This window comes from Sarcophilus harrisii, chromosome 1, assembly GCF_902635505.1.
Source record: "Sarcophilus harrisii chromosome 1, mSarHar1.11, whole genome shotgun sequence".
In the NCBI taxonomy this organism is placed as follows: Eukaryota; Metazoa; Chordata; class Mammalia; order Dasyuromorphia; family Dasyuridae; genus Sarcophilus; species Sarcophilus harrisii.
Genome location: NC_045426.1, coordinates 710,254,357 through 710,277,965, shown reverse-complemented (window position 1 = coordinate 710,277,965; position 23,609 = coordinate 710,254,357). Strand labels below are relative to the sequence as shown.

The window sequence follows — 23,609 nt, the reverse complement described above, 5'->3', positions numbered from 1 at the left end:
GGAAAATGGGGGCAACAGCATCTCCCATCCCTCCCCCAGGAGCTTGCCCTGAGCTCAGCTCAAACACTGCCCTTGGAGCCATGGGTGAATCCTCAAGTGCCGCATTAAACGTCGGCTGCACTGCATACAAGCATCATTCTTACGTAAACAGTGACGCAGCGTAACTACCCGCGGCCCCAGCGCTCAGCCAGCTCTGACAATGCCTCAGGAGGATTCCTAAAGCCCCTACTGTGTGCCGGGCACCGCGCCGAGCGCTGGCAGCACAAAGCCCAGCCCTGCGCTCTATTTCATCGGGAAAGACAGGGCGCAGGAAAAACGAATCCGGGGGCATCTGGGCGGAGGGGCCCCTCCAGAGAAGGGGGGGCGGGCCGCAGCTAGGAGGCGGCCCCGGGGAAGGCCCCTTGGCCGGGCCCTGGGACGGGCGTGACGCCTCGAGGACCCGGACGAGGGCTCAAGGCCGCACCGCCAAGAGGCTTTAGGGGCCAAAGCGTCTTCGCCGGCTGCGGGCAGCCTCGGCCCCGCTGCCCAATGAGCAGCAGTCCTCGCCCCTTCCGGGAGGGAGCTTCCGGCCCCTGGGAGCCACTCGGGAGCCCGTGCTCGCCGTAGTGCCTTCTCATGGGGCGCAAGCGCGCGTTGGACCCGCCCCCGGCCCGGCTCTGGAACACCCTCGGGCGGCAGCCGGCGCGCATGCGCAGCAGCCGCCTGGAGGCCGGAGCCTGGCCTGGGTCAGTCGGGGGGCGCGGCCGCAGGTTGGTACTTGTGCGCCGGAGCGGGAGGGGAGCTGCGTGCGCGGTGCAGGTGGAGGAGGGGGGGGTTCGAATGGGCCCGGCCCCTGTTCTCTCCCGAGCGCCGGAGAACGGAAGGCTTCCCGCGTTCTCGGAGGAGGAGGGCACTTCCGGCGGCCCCGCAGCGGGCGCTTCCGGGAGGGGCGGGGCCGGTGACGTCACAAGTTTTGCTGCTCCGTCCAGGCATGCGGGAGCTGGGACGGCCCTTCCCGCTGGCCTTCCTTGCGCCCCGCGGGGCTCTGTGGGCCCCTTCTGCTTCCTCTCCTACGCCCACTCTCAGAAGCTTTGGGAGGGGAGGAAGGGTGCCAGTCACGTGACCGTCCCCCTTCCCCCCCAGTGATGATCATTTGTACTTGTCCTTCAGCCACTAAGCATTTATTAGGCGCCCGCTGTGTGTCGGGGACTGTGCCCGGGAACACCGAGCATTTATTAGGCGCCCGCTGTGTGTCGGGGACTGTGCCCGGGAACACAGAGCATTTATTAGGCGCCCGCTGTGTGTCGGGGACTGTGCCCGGGAACAAAGAGTATTTATTAGGCGCCCGCTGGGTCGGGGCCTGTGGCCGGGAACACCGAGCATTTATTAGGCGCCCGCTGTGTCGGGGACTGTGCCCGGGAACACAGAGCATTTATTAGGCGCCCGCTGTGTGTCGGGGACTGTGCCCGGGAACACCGAGCATTTATTAGGCGCCCGCTGTGTGTCGGGGACTGTGCCCGGGAACACAGAGCATTTATTAGGCGCCCGCTGTGTGTCGGGGACTGTGCCCGGGAACACAGAGCATTTATTAGGCGCCCGCTGTGTGTCGGGGACTGTGCCCGGGAACACAGAGCATTTATTAGGCGCCCGCTGTGTGTCGGGGACTGTGCCCGGGAACACAGAGCATTTATTAGGCGCCCGCTGTGTGTCGGGGACTGTGCCCGGGAACACAGAGCATTTATTAGGCGCCCGCTGTGTGTCGGGGACTGTGCCCGGGAACACAGAGCATTTATTAGGCGCCCGCTGTGTGTCGGGGACTGTGCCCGGGAACACAGAGCATTTATTAGGCGCCCGCTGTGTGTCGGGGACTGTGCCCGGGAACACCAAGCATTTATTAGGCGCCCGCTGTGTGTCGGGGACTGTGCCCGGGAACACCGAGCATTTATTAGGCGCCCGCTGTGTGTCGGGGACTGTGCCCGGGAACACAGAGCATTTATTAGGCGCCCGCTGTGTGTCGGGGACTGTGCCCGGGAACACAGAGCATTTATTAGGCGCCCGCTGTGTGTCGGGGACTGTGCCCGGGAACAAAGAGTATTTATTAGGCGCCCGCTGGGTCGGGGACTGTGCCCAGGAACACCGAGCATTTATTAGGCGCCCGCTGTGTGTCGGGGACTGTGCCCGGGAACACAGAGCATTTATTAGGCGCCCGCTGTGTGTCGGGGACTGTGCCCGGGAACACCGAGCATTTATTAGGCGCCCGCTGTGTGTCGGGGACTGTGCCCAGGAACACCAAGCATTTATTAGGCGCCTGCTGTGGGTTGGGGACTGTGCCCAGGAACACCGAGCATTTATTAGGTGCCCGCTGTGTGTCGGGGGCTGTGCCCGGGAACAAAGAGTATTTATTAGGCGCCCGCTGTGTGTTGGGGACTGTGGCCGGGAACACCGAGCATTTATTAAGCGCCAGCTGTGTGTCAGGGACTGTGCCCGGGAACACCGAGCATTTATTAAGCGCCAGCTGTGTGTCAGGGACTGTGCCCAGGAACACAGAAACCAGAGGGACAGTGCCCCGTCCTCAGGGAGCTTCCAGTCTGTCGGAGGAAGGAAAGCTCATGAAACACCTCTAAATATCAATCAAGTTGGGGGTGGGGTTTGAGGGTTTATGGTAATGGCCCTGGCAGTAAGGTTGCCGGTGCCCTTCACACGCGTAAATCTTTAACCATGGGAGGAAAGCGGGGTAGCCTCTGCCCGGAAAGAAAGCCAAAGGTCAAGAATCCCAGAGTGCTGCGGTGCCTTAGAGAAAACTGTAGAAGGGCCACCCACCCTGGACCAAGGGGAACAATCCTAGTCCCTGCCCCCCCGGCGAGGGCGTTTTAGGCTCTAACCCAGTCAGTGGGGGGCGGGGGGGGGCTCCCTAGCTAAGGCCACGGGTGCAGGATAAATCGGAAGTCATTAACCGAGGGAGGCCCTGCAGGGGGGACCAGCCCCGAAGCGGCTGTGTGCCCCTGGTCAGGTCGCTTGCCCTGCTGCCCTTGTGTCTCCTGTCGGAGCGAGGGTTTTGGGTCCACCAGAGCTCGGTCTGTGGCCGGCTGATGGGCTTTTTCCTTTGATCTCCTTTGAGTGCTCTTAGGAGTGATGTCATACTTAAAGGGGAACCATCTGGCCGCCTGGTGACTTAGAACCCCAAGGCGGCCCATACCGCGCTTTTATTTATTTACTTCAAACATTTCCCGACTACAGCTTATACCTCTGTTCTAAGACTCCCAACGTCTGGCGGGCCGGACTTGCCCGCCTTTAGACCCGCTACAATCTTCCACCGTCCACCAAGAAACATCTCGGACTTTCTTCCTCTGGGCGATTTACGCACGGATCGGGACGTTGGGGGGGGGGTACCTCCAGGTCTCTGAGCGAGGAAGGTGTTTGAGGCAAAGGGCAGGAGGCTCTGAGTCAGGGGCCTCCCTCAGGGCCCAGGAGGGGCCGGCCGGGTGCCCAAGGAGGGCATCGGAGACAGTTTGAAGATCTCTCATTTGGGAAACGTGGAGCGGAGAAACTGCGAAGAAACGAGGAAGTTGAGCAGATGGGCACCTCGGCTTCTGACTTGGGAAGAGCCAGGTGTCAGGCTGACGTCGCGGTGGCGCCCGAGGCTGGGCTGGGGGAGCCTCAGAGTTGGGCAGGGGAGCTTCCGGACTGATGGGCCTGGTCATTAGGCTTTGGGTGCTGAGGGGCCTGCTGGGCACGTGGCTGGGCCGTTCGGGGAGCTAAGACTCGGAGAGCCTGTGTCCACCTCTGTCTGCTTTGGGGCCCGCGAAGCCCGCGATGGGCCCCAGTCCGTGCTCTAATCGGGGGATCTTTGCCCAGCGTTTGCACGTGTCCTCTCTGGAGGATCCACCCTTGGACTGGAGGTCTTCCCCTAGTGATCTGCTCCTGACTCCCTGGGATCCATGGTCCCTGCGACAGGCTCGGGCCTCCGGCTGCCACTTCCGTCTCCCAGAAGCTCTCTTTGTCCCTTTGTGGGAGAACAACGTTGGCGAGAGTGAATCGCCCTTTGCCCGCCGGAGCCCATCCTTAGGCTCCTGGGCAGACGCGTCTCTGGGGTTTAATTTGTCTAGAAATTTTGAGTGATCTCAGCCTGAGTATGGCGGATGCCTTGTTGACGTCAGCAGCCCACGTAGCAGCGCACGGCTTTTGCACGCGGTAGTTACTTAATATAAGCTCGTCATATTGACTACTACGGGTGTGAGTGAGTGTGAGTGTGTGAGTGTGTGCGCCTGCACTGTACTGGCTCGGGGGGAGTTCCCACAAGGGAAGCATTGCTGCGGGCCGGGCTGGTCAGGGGAGGCTTCACACAGCGAGTGAAATCGGAGCTGGCCCTTTGTTTTCGGGGCGCCGGGCAGTGTGTCTCAGATGGGGGAGGGCGCCCGGCCTCCCCCCGGTTAGAGCTGGGAGCTTGGGTTTGGGAGCAAGAGAGAAGCAGTGGAGAGAGTGAAAAGGAGGCGGGTTAGAAACGTGGGGCCCGATTCCGCCTTTGCACGTGCTTTTCTGCAAAGTGAGGAGATTGGACTTGATGACTTCTCAGATCCCTTCTAGCCCTTAATGCCATGAAGTGAAGGTGGGGCCACTTGGAGGAGTGATTGAATGGCAAGCGCCGAGGCAGGATTGGAGCAGGAGGCAAGAAGGGACCGTCTTATTTTCTTAAGCTAAGGAGGGACACAATGAAGAGAGTCTTTTGGAAAGATTAATGTGACAGCATCAGGACGGGCAGGAATGGGAAGAATTTGGAGGCAGAGGGACCAGTTTGCAGCCTGACCTTGGTGGGGGGATGGGGGGGAGACAGGAATAGGTCCAGAGAGGGAGGAAGGCCAGGCAGGGGGATCCGGAGAAGGGTCATGAGGGAAGAGCCTTGTCTGCGTCCAGCCCTGATGCTGGGGCCTTGGGGGGCTGAGGGCTGGGGGAGAGCCTGGGTTCACAGTCCCTTTCTGTGGCTGATGCCCTGGGTGACCGTGGACTGGTCATTCTCCTCCAGCCCTGGTGGGAAAGGCAGCAGCTGGACTCTGAGGTCTCCCCCAACTGGAGGCGGGTGATTCTCGGGGAGTTTCTCCAAAAGCCACTTGTTGATGAAGGAAGATGTGGAAAGCTTTTGTTGAGCACGTCCTGTGTGGGACGAGTACAGAAGCAGGACAGGCCCTGCCCACCAGGTGTTGACCTTCAGTAGGGGCGGCTCCAGGTGGAGAAGGGACAAACTCGCTATCTGGGCATCCTGGCACTTATGTGTTAAATGCCCATTGTCGGCCAATATCCAAACACTTAGCACCTGGACGTCAGCCCGTGCCCGGGCCTAAATGGAGAGAGAAAAGGGATATACAAGGACTGAAGGGTGCTCCCCACAGCGACTGCGCTCAGGCCGGTCCTGGGCCAAGCTACAGCACTACAGAGATCTGTTTTCCATTTTTCGTTCATCAGAGACTTCATTTGAAATGGTCCTAGTGTGAACATTACACTGCTGTTTTACACATGAGAGAACTGAGGCTTAGAGAAGTTGACCTCTGTTAGCCACATTCCTGTTCAAAATGAGGGGAGGTCTCTCAGCTCCCATTGGGATAGAGCCAGAACCATGATTTCATGGGGAAGTCCCAGGTGAGGAAAGTTCCCCCTCCATCATCTTCCTTTTAACTTAGAAAGTCTTCTGGGGCCAATGACTTGTCCAGGCTCATACAGCCAACCTGTGTCCAAGGTGAAACCTGAATCCAGGTCTTTTTGGCTGCAGGTCCAGATGTGTGTTAGCATTTCTCAAACTTTTTAGTCTCAGGCACTTTATACTCTTCAAAGATCCCCAGAGAGTTTGTGTTATGTGAGTTGTAGCCATCCATATTTATCATTTAGAGATTAAACTGTTTGTGTGTGATTGTGATAATAGTTTTTGACTTCTTGAGACCCCTGATGAGCTCTGGGGAATGTCTGTGGATCTATGGATCACTCTTGAGAGTTGCTGCACTGCACCATCCTGCTAAGGTCCCTTTCAGGTCTTTTATCCTGGGATACTTTATGGGACACAACTGGATTGAAACCCAGGCCTTGGGATTGCACTTGTAGCGTTTGTACTTGGAAGATTTGCACTTGGAAGACTTGCATTTGGAGGGTTTGCACTTGGAGGATTTGTATTTAGAAGGCTTGCACTTGGAAGACTTGCACTTGGAGGAATTGCACTTGGAAGGCTTGTATTTGGAGGAATTGCACTTGGAGGGCTTGCACTTGGAAAGCTTGCACTTGGAGGGTTTGTACTTGGAAGGCTTGCACTTGGAGAACTTGCACTTGGAGGGCGATGCCTTTGAATGATGGACAGCTCTCCTCCACCTTCTTACCAGACTGTGGGGCTGGGGTTTATAGGCTGACTCCTTCCAGGCTTCTCACTATTATGAAGTAGGATTAGAGGAGAAACTTAAAGTAAGGAGAGATTAGCCACTGCATTTGCTAATCTCTGCTCAGAATGGCTGCTATTTCCCTGTTCCAGAGTTGGGGGAGCACCCACCCTGCTAATTCTCCGTTCCACTTAGTTAGCAGACAAGCCAGCATTAGTCACAGGCAGATAGGGAATGGAGCACGAAGTAGGGGGGGGGGGGAAGGGAAGTTTGGCCAAGGTGCGCCTGCTCCTCCTGGGAGGGTGCGGGGAGAACCTGGCCCTTCTTCCAGCAGTGGGGTTTGACTGCCTTTTGGGTAAATACCCATAGAGATCTGTAGTGGAAAAGCAACATGCAGACTCAACTCCGAGAGGGCCAACGTTGTAACGGAGATAACACAGAATATAACGTTTGGGAAAGAAAAGGGGGAGAGACACCCAGATAGTGATAAAAAAAGAGACAGACCGAGAGAATAAGAAATGGAGAGAGAGACAGACAGAGACACAGAGAGACAGACAGAGGAGAGAGAGAGAAATAGAGATAAAGTGAAAGAGACAAGAGACAGTGACAGAGATAGAGAGACAGAGAAACAGAGACAACAACAGAGACAGAGATAGACAGACAGACATACAGAGACAGACAGAGAGGACAGAACAGAACAGAACGACAGGACAGAATCGCCCATGCAGGAAGATTGGAGCCTTACTGCAGGGTTACAGAAGATTCTCTGGCCATTTTAGGGGAGGTTGATGAGGGGCAAGATGGACTGTGGTTCTTCAGGGAGAGGCAGCATTTAGAGGAGCCAGGAAATAGGCAGTGTCTGGGGGCCTGGTGACCCTTGGCCAAGGTCCTGGTATGAGCCCATCAGGTGGACCAGTGGTTCCAAAGAATTGTGGCTTCTCAATGAGGGAGGGGTGTTTGCCTTGAGAAAAGAGCTGAGCAGTTAGTTGGGGGCTCAGTGCACTCCAGCCCAGGCACTGTCCAGCATGACTCAGTCGTGGCCACGGCTGAGCTTGGCTCCTGGCTCCCTTTCTCCTGCCCCCTCCTTTTACAGAAGAGACTTGGAGACTTTCAGAAAGTCATGGAGCTGGTTAATGCTGGTTACTGAGACCAAACCCAGCTCTCTGATCGCCTGCCCCATGTCTCTTCTCCATTGGGGTGTCCGCCATTTTTATATATTGCTTGCTGTGGTTCTAGGGCTGGTTGTGTTGTTAGTGGCAGGGTCACAATGTGTGTCCTGGCCTGCAACAGAGCGGTCACAAAGATCTTTCTAAGTGTAATGCATGTTATTTTTCAACAGTGAAACGAAAATACTTTTGCAATAAAATTGGAGAGCAAAGAAGAGCCGATTTTTTGGAGGATGGCCCATGGCAAAGCCATCATTCATATGGAGAAACACTCCCGAGTTTAGGTCTCCACTGAGTTAAAATGGAATTGGGGAAATAGTTAACAAAATGAATAAAAATATAATCACATAGCTATTAAACATATAAAAACATAGATAATGTTCACATGTGGTTTTTTTTAAGTCAATAGAAGGCCACGGGGATCCTTCTCTATGGCTTAATGACCCTTTTTTTTCTTTTTTATTGTTTTTTAAATAATATTTCCCCCCAGGTGTAGGTAAAAACAATTTTTTTATTTTATAAATTATTTTTTAGTCTTCCTAATTATATGCAAAAACAATTTTTAACATTCATTTAAAATTTTTTTGAATTTCCAAATTCTCTTCCTTCCTTCCTTTCCCTTTCCATGAGACGGTAAGCAATTTGATATGGATTGTACATGTGCAGTCTTGCAAAACCCATTTCTGTATTAGTCATGCTGTGAAAGAAAACAGATCAACCCAAACACACGAAAAAGAAAATTTTCAAGTGAAAAATAATCTGCTTCCATCTGCCTTCAGACTCAGTTCTTTCTCTGGAGGTGGACAGCGTTTTCTCTCATGTGTCCTTTGGAATTGTCTTAGATCATTGCATTGCTGAAAATAGTCAGTTGATCATTGTTCAGTACTGCCGCTCCCACTTACACTGTTCTCCTGGTTCTGCTTGTTTCATTTTGCATCAGTTCAGGTTTTTCTGAAACCATCCTGTTTGTCGCTGCTTGTAACACCGTAGCGTTCCATCACAGTGATGTACACAGCTTGTTCAGCCATTCCCCGGTTGGTGGGCATCCCCTCCCTTCCTGTCGTTGCCAGCACAAAGGGAACTGTGAGAAACATTTTTGTACAAAAATCTCTTTGACCTAGTGATGGATCAAAGGGTACGCTGGCTTTGTTGCCTTTGGGGACAGTTCCATACGTTCTCCAGGACGGCTGGTTCAGCTCACAGCTTGTGGCCTCCATTTCTACTTGAGTCTGACCCCACTGGTTTAGTGGGAAGAACCTTGGGTTTGAGTCCTGACTTACTGCTGTGTGACTTTGGGTAAGTGACTTTCCCTCTGTGCACTTCTGTCTCCTCATCTTGGAGTGAGGGGTTTGGACTCCGGTCGCTCCGATTTTCTGATCCGGCCACCTTAATGGCACCGAGAGCCCTCAAAGCCAAGGTGAACCGATATCCCAGCAAAGGGACTAGGAGAAATGATTATTTTGGTAAGGCTGGAATGAAAATGAAGCCGTAGAGTGAATGGTCTTGAATTTCTTGTGAATGACTCGCCTGTGCTGGGAACATACAATATTCATTAGTCATTGCCTTTTGGGGGCATCTCTTTGTACTTGAGTGAAATTCATGAATGAAAGCAATTGCGAAACTGCTGCTTATTCCTCTGGGAATAAAGTCCTGAATGAGGCCATTCTAGCTTCTGCTTTCCTAGGCAAGTGAAAACCCCCTCTTAGGCCTTTTCTGGGTATTTTGCTAGGATTGAAGTTGCAGTAACACGTTAGTGTTTGACCCCCGAAGACACTGCTCTCTTGAATTCTCATGTTATTACTTCATTCTTGTCAACTTTGAGGTGTAAAGTAAGACCTCGCTAAGCTATCTGGAGAATGGCAGGATCTTTCTTTTGTAAATACGCCTGCCACAAAGCAGGCATTTAATTGTATTCAGCCATAGAAATGTCTGGTGCCAAAGAAAGCAGACCCGGGGAGCCTTAGTAACCAGCCAGCGGGCTAACAATGGTTGCCGGCTATGGACTGGCAGACAGGGTCATAATTAAAATGAAATAAATATTCCAGAGATGACTTGAGTCACTATTGACCGTGGGTAGGTATTCTGAAAATGGTAAATGCCCAAAGGAATACCTGCTCAATGTCGTCCTAGTAGATCTTTTATGCGGCAGACGCGGCCTTCCCAGCGTGCATTGCCCAGTGTCGTATTTGACTCTAGGAAAGCATTTCTGCTCCTGCCCTAAGCAGGTGGGAGACAGTCCACTAAATGCTGGATCAGGTGTACCTGCCACGGGGGCTCGTGGAAAATTGTCCGTTTCCCACAGAGGATTAGAACAGGCCACTGAAGTTCCAAGGTCACGCTGGTATTTCACTATGTTGTTGTATATGGGCTTTTCCAGGTATTACTACTGGAAGTGGGTCTCATTAATATTGCCATTTAAAAGGATAATCTCAAGTTTAACCAAATTTTTTTTATTATAGCTTTTTATTTACAAGATAATATACATGGGTAATTTTTCAGCATTGACCCTTGCAAAACCTTTTGTTCCAGCTTTTCCCCTCCTTTTCCCCACCCCCACTCCTAGCTGGCAGGTAGTCCCATACATGTAAAATATGTTAAAGTATGTGTTAAATACAATATATGTTTACATGTCCATACAGTTATTTTGCTACACAAGAAAAATCAGACTTAGAAATAAGGTAAAGAATTATTTTGGTAAGGGTGGAATGAAAATGAAACCATAGATTGAATGGTCTTGAATTTCTAATGAATGACTCTCCTGTGCTGGGAAGGAAATCAAAGATGCAAACAGACAAAAACAGAGGGATGGAAATGCTATGTAGTGGCTCACACTCGTTTCCCAAAGTTCTTTCGCTGAATGTAGTTGGTTTTCTTCATTATTGAACAAATGGAACTGATTTGGTTCATCTCATTGTTGAAGAGGGCCACGTCCATCAGAATTGATCCTCATACAGTATTGTTGTTGAAGTATATGATGATCTCCTGTTCACTTCCCTCAGCATCAGTTCCTCTCTGAAATCCTCCTGCTGGTTGTTTCTTACAGAACGATAATATTCCATAACATTCATATACTTATTCAGCCATTCTCCCATTGATGGGCATCCACTCAGTTTCCATCAACTTTAACAAGTATGGTTGAACGAGAATTTCTGGAAATATCCTGTTCTTATTATTAATTGAATTGGTGATATATCCATTCGTTGGCTCTATGCTTCCCAAGCAAGTCAGCATGATGGATGTTAGTCAATTTGACTAGGGCTGACCTAAAATGGTCCTTATTCAAGCTGTAGCATTTATTCTTGGCTTTCCTAGGAGAAGAGAGTGTTCCTGAGGGGGATTTTGTTTGTGTACATTGTGCTCACATGGAAGAGTCATTTGATTGGGGACAGCAGCTGCTCTTTTCAGGGGCCTGTTCCCATTTGTCTCTCCCTTCCAGATTCGCGGTGGGCCCAGAGAAAGCTCATTTCTGGAGAAAGCCAGACTGGAGCCCGGGGCTGCTGTTGTCCACAAGACGGCGGGCTCTGGGCCTCGTGTGCCAAGGCTCCTCATGGCTTTCTTCGCCTTCTTAGCTCAAGCTGAGTTTGTTAAAGCCGTCATTTTCCACGTGGGTCTAGAATATAAATGTTTGGTTTCCCAACTCTCAGAATCTTAGAGTGTGAAGGGGCCGTGTCTGTCTCCCTCCTGGAAGCACGCTCAGAGCCTCCGGGCACCTGGTCATTTCATGGGTGGGTCTGTTCAGAGAAGCAGGTGTGGAAGGTGGTCCCAACATGGGTACTTCTGCTGGCCGGACTCCTAAGGAGCAGCTGGGGCTTTTCCAGTGGCTGAGTTCATTATGTCTTTTCATTTCTGTCTTACTAATGCATCTCCTTGGATGTTAGGCTGGATACAGGCAGGTCTGTGCCCTCAGTTTTCTTAAAAATTCTTTATTCTGAATAATGAATGGGCCCCTCTCTGAGATGATATGGAGAAGGAGCTTGGGACATGGCAGTATTGTTAGAATGGCAGACTCTGCTGGCAGCAAAGCAGGCAGCACATTGCTCCTGGTGGTGGGCAGCTGGCATGGGCCTGGGCATTGGGAAGCATCCTACCAAATCCAGATGAGGTTAGTGGTGGGATGCCAGGCTGATGGGATCCAGGGCTTACTCTCAGACCAGAATTTTGGCTCTAGCCCATCAGCATCTGTCATACAAGGCCTCATGTTGGTTCTAGACACCCTCAAATAGCTGCTGCCCGCCTAGGAGCTTCTGTTCTACTCCTAAGAGTTTCTAGGGACCCAGAAAAGCTGCCGTGTTGTTGAGGAGTGAGGATGGCTCAAGGACAGAAAAGAAACTGTAAGGTGCTGCTGCTAAGTATGCTAAATGCCCTTGGGCTTCCCTCTGTAGTTGGGATGCTGGCTACATTTGCCACATTAAGTTGATATTTGCACAAGAAGCCAGGGAAACAGGGCTCGAAGCTTTTTCAACAAGACACCTGGGAAAGGTTCCAGAGCACTTTGGTGTGAAGGTGACACAGGAGCTGGGATGATGCTGGGTCCATCTTCTATGGCCATGGACTCAAAGAGTCTTTCCCAATCCTTTTTCCTGATCAGCAAGGATTTTTTAGACACCTTAGTGTGGCTCTCTTGGGCCCTCCCCTTGCCTGTGCTCAGCTGTGTAGCCCCAGTGAAGTGCCATGGTTTTCTCTTCTTTTTTTCAAATGCAGAAAAATGGAATTACTTGAACAGTTCTAAAGAATTGTCCATGAAGCCCACTCCTTTATGAACCCAGGTCTCATTGATCCTTCAGAGAAACACAGGAAATGGCTGCAAGTGGGCTTCTGCTGGCTTTTAGAGTCCCTCATCGCCTAGGACCAGGCTGGTACCCGCTGTGTAGCCCGTGATCCCCTGGTGGTTCCTGAAGCCTGACGTTCTGTCTCCAGCCTTGGGGCCATGTCCCTGCCTGTCCCCCTTTTGGGACATTCTTCCTCCTCATCCCTGCCTCCTGGCAGCTCTGACTCCATTTCTCAGTGGAGTCCCCTCTCTGAGGAGCATCTCCTTCCTTAACCTCAGTACATCAGTGTAGGAGGGCCCTTCCTTCTCCTTCCTGGCTCCCCTCTGTCCGTAAGGGTTTGCCTTTGTCTCTCATTGGCCCGTGAGCTCCCTGGAAGCCTGTTTTTCCCAGCTTTGGCCATTCTTCGCTCCAGTACATAGCCAGGGCCTGGACGTTCGGGGCCGTTTGAGGGACCGGCTCCCGGAAGCCACCTGCTAAGGCGGGGAAGGTTGTCAGAGGAGGGCACTGGCAGGCGGAATCAAGTAAACATTGGTTTTACTCAGAAAATAAGGAAATTTGTTGGGGCATGTGAAGGGGCTGGTGTTAAACAGTTATTAATGGGGTGAGAACCTGGCCACAGCTGAAGTCAAATGATATGTAATCCCTTTAGAGGACTCGGCTCGCTTATTATTCCATAATTGCCTCGAGCAGACAGAAACCATTTCCCTCCTAAGTCTCCTTATTCAGACTTGTAGTGCTTCCTTGTTCGATGCTGACGCAGACCTGGGGCTTGGCTGCTCAGCGGGGGGCGATTCTGCATCTCCCAGCAACATGCCGGGCTGGGACGGTGTTTCGTGGAAAGCAATTGAGCTCTTTTCAGGGAAGGCTCCTGAGCGAGTCCCCTTGAGTGACGGTGCTCCACTGTCAGCCTGCAGACTTGCCCTCCTGGGAGCCAAGGGCACTCCCTGGGCCAACGTGTACAAGCAGAGCCCGTAGGTGTGGGCTGCTCCCACCCCGGCCTCCCCTGAATCCCTGCCTCAGACCCAGCTCTTCCTTCTCCTCCATAAGTGACGACTGCCAGGCCTGGGTGGCCATCTTTCTCTTGAGAGCTGCTTTCCTGGCTGTCCCATGGGCATCTCCAGCCCCAGGTTTCCCGTGGGCATCTCTGGTCCCTGATTTCCCGTAGGCATCTCTGGCCCCCGTTGTCCCGTGGGCATCTCCGGCCCCTGGTTTCCCATGGGCATCTCTGGCCCCAGATGTTTCATCCAGGCGTCTGGTGGGCATTTCACACTTGATGTGGCCACAGCACAACCCTTCTTCATCACCCATCTCCCCAGCCCCTTGCCACATCTACCCCTCCCTCTTTGCATTTCTGTTGAAGGCTTCTCCTTCTCTCTAGGCCCCAGATCCTCTTCTCCAACAATCAGGCAGGTGCCTTTCTCTTCTCAGGTAGCCACCCTCCTGGTCTAGGTCCTCATCGCCTCTCTGCTCTGCAGGAGACAGGGACCTGCGTTCAGATCCCCCCTGGCTGAGAGACCTTGGACAAGTTCTTTGTGCCCTGTTCCTTCATCTTTCATGGGAAGGGCTTGGCCTTTATGGTACCCGAGGTTCTACCCAGCCCTGAATCTCTGGCCCTCTGGTCCCCTAAGGCTCTGCTGTCTCCTGTGTGGGCCCCCCAGATGCCAGCTGACTATGGCTGCTCCTCAGGGCAGCCTCGAAAGCCTTCCCAGGCTGCTCCCCATAGACCTTCCCAGTCACCCCTCCAGTGCGCGAGGTTCTAGCCAGCCAAGCGGGCACCTCGCTGCTCCCAAACCTGACATTTCCTCCTCCTCCTCTGGGCTTTGGCTCAGCTCTCCCCCAGGCCTGGGGCCGACTTCCTCCTTGTCTTTACCTCTTGGACTCCTGAAACTCCTTCCATGGCCTCAATGACCCCCCCGCTCCATGAGGCCTTTTCTGGATCTCCTCTTCTTGTGTTCCTGGTGCCTAGGACAGTGCTGGCCCAAAGTAGCACTGCATAATTGCTTTTGTCGACCAACTGAATGACTGACAGAATGAATGAATTAATTTACCTTTGAGTGAAAACTGTTCTTCCCCTGCTAACTCCATGGCCCGACCGGCCCAGGACCCTGAGGGATGGCACCTAAAAGGTCAGTGTTGTCTCTGGAACCTGAACTTTAGAGGGGAGAACGGGCGTAAGCCCCCAACATTTGGTTTTTCTAATAATCTATTATAAATCTGCCATCCATGAATTCCTCTAAACAGTTTATGAGGGGCATTAATTGACATCTGTTCTCTCTCTCTCTGTCTGTCTCTCTCTCTTCCATCTCTCTCTCCCTTTCTCTCTCTCTCTCTCTCTTTACCCCCTCTCTGTCTCTCTCTCTTGTCTGTCTCTCTCCATCTCTGTCTGTATTTCTCTTTGTGTCCCTCTATCTCTGTCTCTGTCTCTCTCTTTTTTTCCCTCCCTCTCTTCCTCGCTCCCTCATTTCCTCCCTTCTTCCCTCAAGCAGAAGAGCCAGTAACTTCCTCGCTTAGTGATAATTTCATCCTTGAAAGGGCAGAACAACAAGCACGAGAAAATTCCGTTTCTGGAGCTGATTCTCACTAATTGAGTTGCCGGGTAGTAAGTGGAACCTCCAGTCTTGAGGCTGTGATAGTGAAGGGGAAAAAATCCTGGCAGAGCCTGCCATCCTCCCCCACCAGCACCAAGTTTGTGGAAAACAGATTTTGGAAAGTTTAGGGGGAAAGAGCTAGGATCATCTGACTCCCCTGTGGGGAAGGAAGCCAGTCAAGAAGAGAGGAGATCGGTATCATTGGATCCACGATTTGGGGTTTGGAAGGGGCAGGAGCGGACACTGGGGCAATCCCTCATCTTAAAGATGAGGAAACGGGGACTTAGCACGCAGCCACTGAGTGGCTCAGGTGGGACAACCCAGCTCTTCCCGACTCCAGATGCGTCCCCGTCTACCTTCCATGTTGCTTTCAGCATGCTGCTCAGCAATGAAATTCTGAGGACACAGAGGGAAACAATTCCACTGAAGAGGAAAATTTGGATTTTTAAGAAGTGACTGATGTGTGGGTACACAGGAAACTCACCAACCAATTTATATTTTAAAAGGAAATGGCCAGAAGAGCGAAACAAGGTGGAGGAACAGAAGATGGGAACCAGAGGTTAATCTGGCTTTATAAAAAGCAGTGTTAGGGCAAAAATATTTATAGCAGCTCTTTTTATTATAACAAAGAATGGAAACAATGGGGTGTCCGTTGATTGGAGAATGACCAGCCATATTGTGGCCTTCGCATGTGGTAGAATATTCTGTTATAAGAAATGAAAAAGAGAGACCTGGGAAAGATGGACTGATGGGAGCAGAAACAGGAGAAGTTTTTACAAGAACACAGTAAATGTCTGGTGAGAGATTCGAGATGCAAACAGAGACTTTTGGGATACAACCAGCAGGGGAATGTGTTCACATATGTGCTATAAGGCTTTGGTTTTTTCTTTTTCTTTTTCTTTTTTTTTTCAAGGACACATAGACAAGAGAGAAAACTAATTTTTTGCTCATTTGAAAAGAAAAAAGAAGTGAGAAAGTCACATCGTATTATTAAAACAACTCAAATCTGATTTGTCCAAAGAAGTCTTTTAAATTAACAATATTTTTATTGGCATCTTTTATTTTTGTATTACATCAGACAAATGATTAATGCTGAAAATGGGATTTGGTAGAAGAAAGGATCTAGGTACAGACACAGTAGTTTCATATAGATGTCTAGCTGATATCAGTCATTCATCCTAAAAAGAGACTAATAAGTGCCTTAGCAAAGACGTGACTCACCAAGAGAAAAGATGTGGCATCTTTGGGCTGTACCATTTTAAGATGTAAGCTGATTTACCACGTCTTTCAGGGAAGGATGATGGGAGATTGTGAGAAGTAGTGCCTAAAAAAATTTGAGATAATTGATCGACAAGTATTTATTAAGTGCTTACTGGATGCCAGCCGCTGGGCTAGGTGCTAGGGATATAAGGATCCTTACTGATAATGAACTTGCCTTCTGCTGGGGCCATATGAAATAGGTTTTGTGAAGTAGGATTCAGTCTAAATAAATAAATAGGGAATGATTAATAGAGAAGAAACAAATTAAGAGGGGTTAGAAAAGGCTTCTTGTAGGAAGGCACATAGAAAGTGCTTAATAAATACTTTCTTTGTATCTGTCCCTTGTCCTCTACTCCGGTAGGACTTCATCTAGATCATTGTTGGATATTGATAAGTTGGAGAGTTTGGAAGAGGGCCGCAGCATGGTGGAAAGCCTTGACTCTGTGTAGGATGAGGGCCATTTGAAGGAGCTGGACAGATTTAGCCTGGTCAAGAGATGTGTTATGGTGGCAGGTTTGATGGCGGGACATCTTAAACATTAAAACTATGGGGAAGGGGAAGGGGCTGCCTCAGGAGCAAATGAGCTCCCCAGCCTTGAGCTCAGGGGATCTTGGGCAGAGAATTCCCTTTTTTTGATATCCTTGGTTTTCTGACAAGTCTATTTCCTCACAAGTAAAGGATTTCCATGAGCAGAGCAGAGAGATGAAGCTGCCCCCATATTACTCTGCAGTGGAGTTTGGGGGTCAGGCTCCCATTTCCTATGTAAGAATCAGTGATTCTCTGACAGAGAATCAGACTCTGCTGATGCTGGGGTACCAAGTCAAAATTGTCTGTCCAGGGAGATGGCGTGTAGTCGATCTATGGGCTCCAAACAGATACTGGGTAATTTTCTTTTAGGGATGAAGCAGTGAACAGTTGTGGGGCTCAGGAAAGAGTTCCTGCAGAAGTGACGTTGGAACCGATTTCGGGGTGGGTCAAGGAGTAAGGAGCCGGTTGTGGGGGATGGCCAGTGGAAAAGGCCTGGAGAATGGGAGATGGATGTGGCCAGAGGAAGAGAAAGGAGGCCATAGGAGACATGGTTAGACCATAGTAGCGTCGAGTCTCCAAGGGAAGAACTTAAGAACTAAGCCTGAGAAAGCTTGTGAAGGCCAGGCCCGGAGGGCTTTAGAGACGACTTAGATGGACTAGGAAGCTGCTGGATTTTAGGGGTGAGGACATGACCTGATCTGATTTAAACTTTAGGGAATGACTTGGCTCTCCATGTCCAGACATTGATTCGAGTGGGGAGAGCCCGGAGGAGTTAGGACCTCGGGGGGGGGGGGGAGGGGGGGGGGGGGCTGGGAGTGGAGAGAACAGGTGGATGAGGGAGAAGTTGCAGCAGAAGAAATAACCAGATTTGGCGGCTCGCAGAGACTTGTGGGGGTCACCAGCCACGCAGAGGCAGGGTCTGAGTCCAGGGCCACGGTTCTCTCTGCCGTCTGTCATCTCTCTCCTCGGTGTTGCCCACCCGCCCCAGTTCTTGTGTTTAGTGAGGAACGGCGGGCCTTGGACATGAAGCTGATGCCCCCGAGACCTCTTCATTTTGTTGAAAAAGGACCCAGTAGTTGTTGTGCGGGGGTGTCTCCTTGGCAAAGGCAACAGAAGGGAGCAGTTGTGCGGAGGGGACTGTGGGAAGTCAGGTGCACTCAGGGCCCGGCCTTGAGGATGCAGGTTGGTCCAGTCATTCTGGAGCAGGAACCTCCTCGCTGCGTGCGATCAGAATGTCTGTCCTCTGCCAGGAATCCTGGAGCCGTGTTTTTCCTGCTTTATTCCATCCATTTACACCGGAGGCTCTCCACCCTCTTTAAGTCCCACTGACTCTGGCTTGTCATTCCTTATGACAGCTCAGGTTCTGAAGGTTGAGGAGGGGCGAGCCCGGCAGAGCTCAAGAAGGCCCCAAGACTTCGTGTCTGTCTGTGATCAGGAAGCTTGATGGTTTTTGTCACTAATTAGTTGTGTGTCCTCGGATGGGAGTGGTTAACTCGGGCCACCTTCCTTTTCTCATGTGCCCCATGGGAAGGGCTTTCCATTCCTAAGGCTCGTCTCCTTGATACTATGCATTGGTGGTAGAAACGATCTTTAGGAATCTGAGAATCTGGACTTAAAATGGAAGGGCTGCAGGATGGAATGGAGAGAAGAAGGCAGAATCCTCCTTTCCCTTCTGGGGACCTAGGAAAGTACTGGTGACTCTTTCCCTCTGTAAGCTTCCATTGAATGAATACCGATAAAGACAATTATTCCCAACAAAATAGATATATTTGTGTGTGTGAATCCAGGCAATGGGTTTCAACTAGAGTCTGGAGACCCGGATTCTAATCTTGCCTTAACCAACTTTGTGACTCTGGGTCCCTTCTCTTAAGAACCAGGAGTTTTTTCTCCTTAAATTTGCACTTTTCCCACTGATTACTTGTTGTGAGGAAAGTGTTTTGTAAACCCGTAAGCCCTGTGTAGTTGCCAGTGATGAATGCCTATTGTTTTGAGGTGAAATCCTGGTTACAAACCTGCTCTTGGGGTTTCCTGTGAGGTGTCTCTGTTGGAGACTAAAGACTAGCTCAAGTATAGACCTAGAAAAGGGAAACCAGATAAGGAGCTGGCCTTGAAGTGCAGAGGATTAAGCTGGAGCTGGCTGGGAGGCTCCTCACCTGCCACCTAGCCTGGACCTGGAAGAGCTGGGATCCCAAGGGGAGCCTAGAGCCATGGAGGGCCAGGGCCTTGAATTTGAAATTCAGCCAAAAAAAAAAAAAAAAAAGATGGCAGGAATGGTGCAGTAAAGCAGGAGTCTGTTATTTAAATTGATTTTTATTGATAGCCTTTCTTTTTACTTCGTTTAGATTTTCCCCTGTCCCTTTGCTCCATCTCAGAGAGCCGTTCATTATAACGAATACTTAAAAAAAACAAGAGGAAGAGAAACCAGTCCAAGAATCATCTGACATTACACGCTGGCCACCACCCCCACCCCCCCTGGTCCAACAATTATTTGTCAAGGACCTCCCATGCGCTGGGCGCTGGGCGCTGGGCAAGGCTCTGCTGAGTGAAACGCTAAGGCTAAAATCCTCCCTCCTAGGGGAGTTTGCATTCTAATGGGGGCGGGGTGAGGGTGGAAAAAACAAACACGGCCTAAAAGTGGGCTTGGGTTTTAGATCATGGAGGAAGTCTTTATTTAGAGTGCTGCTCTTTCTTTTTCTTCAAGAACCCTGCAGGAAGTGACATGGCTCACTGGGCCTGACTTGCTGGTAGAGTGGAGTAGAGGCGCTCCCCGGGGGGATGGGGTGCACGAGACGGTTTCTGTCCTCTGACCACGAAGAACCGAACATAAAATCCACAGCACAAGCCCCGGCCAAGTGGTTCCAGCCTGTGCAATGGCAGTTGCTGAATTTTGATATTGGGAGAAGAATTCCTCTTAGAAAAATGAGCCAAGAAGAAAAGCAATGCTGACTTTTCCTGTTCAGACATCTGGAACAGCTGTTTCTTCCCCCCTTGAGTGAAAGAAGGGGCTCTGCACCAGTGTAAGATTTAAGAAGGTACAGAGTGTGACCAGGGCATTAAGGCAGAAGGCCATACGATCCGAGCGTATCTGTTGGCGCTGGGATGGGGAGAGCCCTGGTCGCGAGAGGTGCTTTTCTCCCCACTTCTCCCCCGCAAGAGAAAACAAAGACTATAAACTGGGCAATAAATCTGCTTTATGGTTCACAGGAGAGAGGGCGGAGGAAGCCCCTTTGTGTTATCTTTGTTATCCAGAGATGGAGGAACGCTTGATATACAGCATGGGAGCCTCGGATATTAACCTAATGATACTCAGATGGATTAGACTTCCACAATTTCTTTTAGCTCCACAGTGGGCCTGGCTGGGGAAATGACTACCTTCTGGAGGCCTTATTGCTGTTGCCAGGAGCTCTGATATGTTAAGGCTTTGTGGAGCGAGCGCCTCGAAGAACCTCCGAGTCTGTCCGCTCCCTGTCCCTGATGGACTTTCTGGGACCGCTTCTCTGTGCCCAGGAGGGCCATCAGGACATGCTCTTCCCCCCCCCCCCCGCCTTTGTGATGGCCAGACTTAGAGGCCTGGAGCCTCCCCCGGGACGTTGATCTTGTTCGTAAGAACAAGATCAACGTACAACTTGTTGGGTCTGCTCATAGTAGGTGCTGAGGAGCTGTTTATTGACGTCTCTTGCAGACGGGCTGACCCAGGCTGAGGGTAACCAGTGGGGGTTACAGGGGTGTCCACCCCAGCAGGCGAAGACTTGGGGATGGGCAGATGAGAACAGTTTGCTCCAGCAACTATGAACAGGCTCTGGGCCCGACATTGGGGATGCCCGGGTCACCCGCCAGTCATCCTGACTTGTCCTGCTCCTGGACGTCAGTGATCCCGGAGGACTCTGCCTCCGAAGTCCACTTCCCCCACGAGTCCAGATGTTGCTCCAGGAGGTCCTTGGTCCTGGTCCGAACAAAGGGCAGAATGCACAGCCCATCGGCTAGCCGCCCTTCTCCGCAGTGCTTTCCTACCTCCGTGGCTTTGCCTGAGCGGTTCTTGTTGCCTTTTCTTGGTGTATAATTCTGATTGTGACACCCAAAAGCTTTAGGCAGTTTCCCATCTTGTATACGACGAACAAATGAATAAAAAGCATTTGTTAAGCACTTATTACGTGAAAAATATGAGAAAAAATAGGAAATCAATGCAGGTTAGCCTTGATCTAGAGGAGCGGATGTTTTAATGGAGGAGACATTTTCAGCTATCAAATACAATGCATAGGTGTGACGTTCAAGGCTCTCTTGTCCATTCCCTATCGTGTGGTGACAACTTAACTTTTCTTGGTATATTTGATAATTCATCTGCCTTTTCCAGCGAAACTGGGCTGATCAGCTGTTCCTTGACCTTTTCCTGCCCTCCCCGGACCCCCTGCAGCAGCCCGGCCCATTCTCTGGGGCTGGAATGCATTGTCACCTCATCTCTGCTGATGAAATCCTTCTGCCCCATCAGGGCTGAGCTCCCCAGGCACCCGCCCTCCCCCCCGCCAGCTCGAAGGCTCCCTTTGCTCTCTCTCCCTCTGGTTTCCTAGAAGCTCCTTCACTCATCCTCATCTCCTTTATATTTGATTCCTGTCTTGGCCCCTGACACGCTCCTGAGGATGGGGACTCCCTGTGCCTATCCCAGCGCAGTTCAGTCAACATGCAGTAAAAGGCCTATCACGTGCCGGGCTGGAGCCTGCCCTCTCCCACGGAGAGAAGGATCGCACAACTGTGTGTGGGTCCCTACACGTAGGTCCTCATAGACACTGTAGGCATGCAGATGAGTCAGCACTCCTGGGGCTGCCACTTGGGGGGATCAGGGGGATCCTCTGGAGGGGGAGGTGGATTCGAGGAGGCCCCAGTCGTGTCTCCCCTTGGGAGAGAAAGTGCAGCTCCTGACAGGGCTACGGTGGAGAAGTGAGGCTGGAAGCGGATGGCGAGGACCTCCCTTCCCTCGCGGCCTGGAGATGTGAGCACTTAAGACGCCTTCCTGGAGTTGGATTTAGTCCCGATGTGGCCACATGCTACCTTCTCCCAAGGCCCGGAGTGGGAGCCACCTCCTCTGGGCTTCCCACAGCTGGAAGTGATTTCTCCCTCCTCTGATCTCCTCCAGCCCTGGGCTTGTCCCGCTCGCTCATATGGCACTTATCACCAGCTCAGACCCCTTGCCCTAGAAGGAATTTCTTTCCAGGTAGGGGCCGGACCGGTCGCCTTCCAGAGTCTCTCTCAAGTCAGAAACGTGGGGGACTCTGGGACCCGGCCCAGGGTTGATAGGTGGCATGAGGTCATTGATGCTGTCACCTGCTGTCGCAGCCCCAGGACCTCTCTGATATCTTCATGTAAACTGCTGTCCAGACACCCCCCCACCCACATTAGAAACGGGAAATTCTTCAAAAAAGAAAAGCAAGTTAATAACAGTAAAGAAAATAAGCCAGAAAAATGGCTCCCAAGGAGAACGTACACTTAATCACTTTGAGGTTGAACCTCACACCCATCCAATTGGCAGAGATGACCCTCCCCCCCCAAAAAAACCCCGTCAATGGGGGTGGGAAATGGGAGGACAGGCACCCTGATGCATTGTAGGTAGAGCTGCAAATGGCTTCAGCCGTTCTGAAGAGTCACTGAGCTTAAGTACCCGGTGACTGGTCTCCCAGAGAGATCGTATAAGAATATTCCTAGGAACACTTCTCGCACCAAATGCCCCGATTGGGAAATGGCTGAGCAAATTTTGGTGTGACTAGAGTGGAATGTCATTGGGCTGTGAGAAGTGATAGAAAGAGGCCAGATTCTGAGAGACCTGGCAAGATTTGGATGATCTGAGGTAGAGCCAGGTGGGGAGGACCAGGAGAGAAGTGAGCAGCGAGAGGGGGCCGTTCCCCCGGGATGGACTCGGACGTCTTCCTCTTCCTGTACAATGCCTGAGAGTGGACTTCTGTGTGGCCAGGCTCTCACTTGTTCCAAGGAGGGGGCGAGATGTGGGGAAGAAGGGAGGCTTATGATTGTGATGCAGGGGGAAAAGATAGAAAAGGCAGAGCCGAGATCAGGATACCGAGGGCAGCCTAGAACCGGGAGGCAGCTTTGGGTCTAACAAGCGGAACTGAACTGAACGGCGTCTTCTGAAAAGCAGTCTGGGTGTGACATCGCAGACTGCCCCCTTTTTCTGTTCTTGTCTATGGAAATGTTTGTATTTGTGGCTGTTTGTCAGAGTAACAAGAAATTTAAACAAACAAGCAAAAAACTATATGATTATTTGAACCTCCTAGTGTAGAAACTTCTATTTATCCTGGTTGCATCTCATCTTCTCATCCTGCTGTAGAGGCTCTGGACTGGGTGGCGCTGGGTGGGTGACTTATTTGTCAGTGGTCAGGAGGGGAAGCAAAGGGACCTACCAGAATTGATGTGGGGAGTCCCAGGGTGAAGGCTGATCCCAAGTCCATCCTATTGGATTTGAACCAGCATTGTAGGAACTTTCTGGATCCTGACTCTGTTTTCCAGTGTGACATTGGAGAATTTGACTGACCCTGCAGGCCAGAGGGTTTAAAATTTTAGAAAGTTCTATGTCTGAGCGAAGCAAGTTGAGATGTAGCTCCAGAGGAGGCGGGTTCCCGGACTGACTGGACCTTTGCTGGCTTTGGGGGCTTTTGGCAAGTCACTCTTCCAGTGAGTAAAATTTGGTGCTTGGCGTCATTAAGGATGATTCTATCAGATTCATTCTGTCTGTAAAGCTCATGGTGGTCTCTGAGTTAAAATGTTAGATTTCTCCTGCTTGGGGGATGTTTCTACACTTTCAATCATCTCAGAACACCGTCCCCTAGGACATTTTGTCAGATGGATATTTTATGGCTGGAAAAGCAACCATGGTTTGCAAAAGCTAGGATTTACTAGCCTACCCAAGGGTTGCCTAAGAAAAGCTAACACATTTGGGGGTGTGGGAAAGCCAAAACCCCGTTT

At 51.3% G+C, this 23,609-nt stretch overlaps 1 protein-coding gene across 1 annotated transcript in view; it reads left to right on the top strand.

Annotated features, from left to right (window-relative positions):
* The first annotated feature begins 677 nt into the window (after positions 1–677).
* Positions 678–23,609, top strand: part of GNB1L (G protein subunit beta 1 like) — a 124,338-nt gene continuing 101,406 nt past the window's right edge. The window contains exon 1 of the mRNA XM_023505348.2: positions 678–749. The gene's annotated coding sequence lies outside the window, so the exon portion shown is untranslated. The remainder of the gene's footprint in view (positions 750–23,609) is intronic.